The sequence below is a fragment of the Branchiostoma lanceolatum genome, chromosome 13 (genome assembly GCF_035083965.1).
Source record: "Branchiostoma lanceolatum isolate klBraLanc5 chromosome 13, klBraLanc5.hap2, whole genome shotgun sequence".
NCBI classification, from domain to species: Eukaryota; Metazoa; Chordata; class Leptocardii; order Amphioxiformes; family Branchiostomatidae; genus Branchiostoma; species Branchiostoma lanceolatum.
The window spans coordinates 15,903,845-15,909,862 of record NC_089734.1 but is presented as its reverse complement, the minus strand read 5'-3'; positions in this window follow the sequence as shown (position 1 = coordinate 15,909,862).

The following is a 6,018-nucleotide window of genomic DNA, read 5'->3' as shown; positions in this document are numbered from 1 at the left end:
TCAACAGGATTCTTGGCGGGAGTGTGATTGCCATCCCGACATACCTACTGATGTGGGTGGTTCCTGACACTACAGCGGGCGGGAAACTTGCGTACTACGTTGCCATCTACACCGTGAAGTCTTTATCCGTCACGGTAATGAGATTCAGTTCTTAAGATTTAAAGTGTAACCGTTATTCTTGATTGGTCCTTGATTCATTTTGGTGTCCGAAACAAACATGAGGAACGTAAAACACATGTATAGACTATCAGCTGTAAATACTGTGCTTGTGAAATTCACCATTATTCCGAGACTTCTATTGCGAAGATAGAAACATCAGCATTGACGTGGTTGAATAAAGGCCCCGTGTGACTGTCACGCAATATTGATAAGCTTATCCTGGCATTGGCGGTTGCTGTTCAGTGATTAAGTATTGTTTGTTTGAATGAAAGCGATCCTTTGGCCATCGTTGACCCAAGAAATTCATAGTCAACAAATTCAACAAGATCTACAGGAGATCTTTCGGAGACCTCTAATGAGCAACCATATTGGGGACCATGGCGAGTGCATTGAGAGCTCCTTGTGCGACCGCTAAGCTATCTGACCGATTCTGATCACTCAGTTATTGCCCAATGGTCGCTGCCTCAGTGAAAAATTGGGTTAAAACGTTAATGCTATTCCTTATCTTTCTTTACCCACAGGCAGTTACGCTGGGTCTCCGAACACTCATCATGTACATAAGCGATGACAGTAGAGAGAGGGACTCTGCACTAGGATACAGTGGGTACTGACTTAACTGCTTTAGGTTATGTCCTCCAGGTGGCTAGTAAAGCTTTCCCCTGGCCCACATAAGTAATTGTAGGCTATAGGAAGCTAACATTGCACATATACTATATCAAACCATTGATATGCATGTGCAATTTTAGCATCTTACAATAACTGGGCGTGGGTCGGGTAAAATCGATATTGAACATATTAGCAAGTTAATCTGAGTTGGTAAAATACATAATGAGAAATAAACTGTTCTCCACCAAAAATAAATCACAAACGGGGGGTGGTACCAACTTCCGACAACCTTTGACCCAGTGGTGACGTCACACGCGCGCAATCACGTGTCCACAGCGCTTGGGTCAAATAGCTGATGAAGACCGAAAATTCCGGTGAGTGAATTTTTTTTAGTTAACAGCTTATTTCTCATTACGATATTGAACAAGACATTTTGAGCTGCTTAAAACTGCAAAAAAAGGAGACACAAATAACGTTTGTTACTAAATTTACAGGAATCGTATTTGAAGTTAGCGGGCTGGTCCTGGGCATGGGAATGCAGGGACTTATCGTAGGGGCGTTCGGAGGTTCCGTGTCGTCTTCATCTTGTGCTAATATCACTGTTAGTAACAGCAGTGATGTCGGCACGGACATGGCCATTCTACAAACACAGGTATTTGTCTTTGTGTCCTATCAGTTATATGTAGTTAGGGTGCGCTTACAGGGAAACGAAACCTACTATCTATGTATTGAATGCTTTCATTTACTTGTTAGCTGTTGTATAAATCTCACCTGTGTATATACGTATATGACTGTTTGAATCATATTCCTTTCGTCTGATGGCGCGTTAATATAAGTTGTATTAACCAGAGTGCGTCGCCATCTTGTCTGTATTTGTTACCTATATTGTTTAATGAGCAAGACTAATCACTGATTGACAGGCGTAAATCCATTATAGAATTTCATTTAAATGGGTATAATTATTCATCCTAGTACCTGCACATCCTGTCAATAACACATTTGTTCACCATTGACAGGAACATAAAAGCCACGGCGTATTCTGAATGGTACATGATCTCTGTGTTAGTCTGGTAATATGCTCATCGGATCGCGGAACAAACATTGAAAAACTAGAGGGTGTTTTCTTTCCTTTATGTCCAGAGAACCGGCTACCTTGTGGCCGGTGGAAGTGTCTGCGCCTGCTGTGTACTTGCTGTCATGGCGGCTCTTTTCGGAGTCAAAGAACGAAAAGGTTTGTGAAGTAATTACATTAATTTTCTCGAATAGCAAAGTTTTTTGTTGTTGTACACAACCAAGTGTTTTTGCCTAGCTGACGTTTCGTGGGAACGTATTTCACTTTCCTCGGGGCAATACTGACAGCATCGGCTAGGGGTCGCTGCTGCAGGGTGGCACAAAACGTAACTGAGTTTATACTCCCTGACATCGCTCTTCATCACTTGGTGTGGTGAAGAGTGACTGGAGTATATTTTCTGATCAATACAGCCCCCTTAGCCCTTGTTTTGCGGACTCTATGAATTCTATCTCTCTATATCCAGAGCCGGTATGTGGGTCCTGTATATGTACGGATTGGGGGTATTTCTCAGCTGAACGCATCACACCGCAGTGAAACGCACTTAATGTGGAAGTAACGATGCCACCGCAGCGTAGAAACGTTCCGGCGACGTGCTGGAAAAGGGTAACTTTTGAAACTAGTCGCGAATTACATTCATTTTCTTGTAAATAACTATCTCTGTTACCAAGGGACCAACATTCTTATTGTAATCATAACCAAAGAAACATCATGCATGTGAGATGGTGATAGAGAATATGATGTTACTTGTTGAAAATTGATCCCTTAAACATGATGGATTAAAAATATTTAAAGTATATCAAACGAACTAGAAAATAAAGACAGCCTTAATTGAGCGTAGTTTATTTCAAAAAAATTTCACCCTGGTTTTAACACTATAGATAAAATTATATCCTTCTCACAATAGATTAAAACTTGCAATCGGATCATGGTATACTGCAGGGGACATATTGTTTTGATCATTCATGTGTACTTTCCAACTTTTCCTCTTTTTATTTCTTAATTCTAATCGTAGAATGGAATTTTGTTTTGGAGGTTAAAACTTCATTTTTGCCTTCGCCGTAGGCAGAAGGGTATATTTTTGGTCGGGATTTGTGGAGTGATGGTGTTGACAATATAACCCTTGATGCCATGCACGGATGTTGGACATTTTTGGTAGGCAAGTTACTGTTGGGTAGCTGAAGGTCAAGTTCGAAGATGGGTCTTCGGGGGGGGGGGGGGTCCTTCGATGCTGCAGTGGACCTTTTGTGTTTGTCGGTTTGTTTGTTGGTGGCATAACTTGAGAGAAGTCACATGGTTCGTGATGAAATTTAGTAGGTTGTTGGGGATGAAGAAAACAAAGGTCAAGTTCGAAACAATGGATCTTCTTTTGGGTTCCCACGGTACTACAGTGGGCATTTTTTATCTGAATTTTGGAGGATAAGCATATCAGGGGTTGGTGGATTTTCATTGTTTGGGGCAGGCAGGGACATTTGGCGATGTTGAACATAGTGAAATGCATTTTTGGTGACGCCTCAGGGCCGAGCCTAATGGTAAAGTATTGTGTGCAGTTTGCAAGAATTCTAGAAATTGCATAGGAATTTGTCCACAGGCATTTGTAGTCTCGAGCCTAATGGTATAGTATTGTGTGCAGTTTGTAAGAATTCTAGAAATTGCATAGGAATTTGTCCACACGCATTTGTAATCTCTGGTATGTTTGGATGTTAGCCCCCATGACCTCAGGTGTTAAAATGTGGGCCATCTATGCCCCCTTTGATATTTTATTGGTATGTAGGTCATCTAAGCCCCCTGGGGTACTACACTGGCATGTTGTCAAAGTAGGTCATCCAGGCAGCAGTCCAAAGCAGGAGATTATATTCCAACCCCATTGGGGCGAAGTTCAAGGCAGGAAGTTACATTCCAACCTGTTGCTAGTGTTGGAAATTTCTGACAGACAGACAGGCACACTCACGCGAACACACATACCACAACAGAACAATACATGCTACCATAGACATCTTCTTTGGATTTCCAGTATGAACAACATCAATTTACAGTGCCATAGACATATTACATTAACAAATCCCCCACAAAAACAACCTTCGCCATTGCAATGTCTGTTTTTTCATTGCCAATCTTGTTTCTGACTGTTTTTCAGACACTGTGGTGGACATCAGCACACCAAACGAGCCTGTGTTGAAGACCTTGCGGGCCATGTTCACGTTCAAGCCTTTCCTATACGGGTCAGGGATATTCCTATGCTACGATACCGCAACAAGCGTAAGTTTATCTTTTATATATCATACATTTTAAAGCGAACAGCTAGGCTTGGACTTTTATATATCATGCATTTTAAAGCGAATAGCTAGGCTTGACTATATGGGTGGTCCCAAGTTTTTCTTTATCACATTTACTTAAGTAAAGTACTAAAGCCCCTGTCACACCTGTGCGTATATGCAGGCCCGCATGAGTTGCGTATTAACATTTTTGGTTTAGGTTAAGTTTGCAGCCAAAGAAGTAATTTCTTTAGTTTGATAACTAAACTGCTCAACGGTGGGTCAATTTAAGTAGAAAACAACTCCCTCCACGTAAAATTTACTTAAACCAAAAAAAATGTTGCTGCGGAACTCATGCGCACTTGACTAAATGCACAAGTGTGATAGGGCCCTATCACTCTTAACTCCATAGCGTGGCGAGCTATAGCTGCGAACGAGGAATCTGACAGCGCGCCCAAAAAAACAAACATAGAAAATGAATGTTTTTACTCTTTGTGTGTTTTGTTGTCTTTTCAGTCATACTTTCACATTTTGCAAGATATTTTAATAATGAACTTAAGGGTCGAGGCCCGGATATACGAACAAGTGTGAACGGACCCTGACAAAAATCCAACTAAAGCCCCTGTCACACTTGTTCGTATACCCGTTGCGTGTGAGTTGCGCATTGACATTTTTTCCATAAGGCTGCACCAAGTAATTTTTATGGATGACGTCCGCGCGCGCATTGATTTTTGGTCTGTTCCCAGAAAAAAAACCAAGAATTTCCGCTTTCTGTAACTATGACCAAATCGTAAGATCAACGTAAAACTCGTCACGCGAAATGCATAAATAAACACATGTGCCGTATAACGGTGGTGTACATGTGCACCACCGTGACGGTCAAAATACCAGTAGTAGTACTAGTAAGCAAGATGGCGTCGAATTCCACAGAGCATGCGGGTTCAGACGCTAGATTTGTGAGCATAAAAGTGAAAAAGGGCGGCAACTTTGTTGTTGATTGGTACGCTCTCGATGTCGGTCAGGGAGTGCTGACGTTCGCGCAACTGTACGAGAGACTTGTAGCGGCGAGTGAGTTTCAGCCGTACAATTTTAAGCAAGTCTTGTCAAGATCAGCTACAGTTCAATTCTTCTGCACTGACGAGAAGATCGGGAGAGGCATTGGAATTTACTCCGGCCTGCAGGTGTGGCAGGCAACCAAGCAGTTCGGGTGTTTCATCCGCATGGAGGTCGACAAAACAGCTGCCACAACTGAAGCTCCTAGGCCCAAGTCTGTTTTTGAGGTATTAAAAGTTCCGTTCTTAAGTCTGGTTTGGATCAAGTACCACGTACGAAAAAATTATAATCTGGGAAGGGGGAGTGTAAGATGAATGCATTCATTTATTCTGCATGGATAATGATCATTTATTCGTTTCTGGTTATTTGTACTCGTTGGGGAAATATGTTTTTTATTTATCTTATTTCTATCATTTTTGGTCCATATTTGACTCTTGAATAATTGCTATTATTCATTAGGATTTCTAAAGCATAGGTAGAAATGTAGTAATTCATGCGAAGAGTTAATCACCAACTAATTTTGCCTTTTTAATATACTATGTTTCTGCAGGCCTGCAAAATCAATGGGATATGGAAAGAAACAGGACAGGACAACAATTGCTGTTCAACTTCAACTGATTTATTTAAATTATTGCTGTTTTCATGATGAATACAAGAATTGTTAGTTGTTACACTGTGTTCTCTCATTCAATTTGTGTCCTAATATGTGTCGTCGACTATTATTTTTCAAATCTAGTATGTATGTGGTATAACTAACATATGAATAATGAAAGGTGAGTCACACATTCGTCAAAATCGAAAAATATTCCACAACTGTAGTGCGTATGGCTGCGTATTGAATTTTTCTCACACGCAACTCACACGCAACGGGTATAC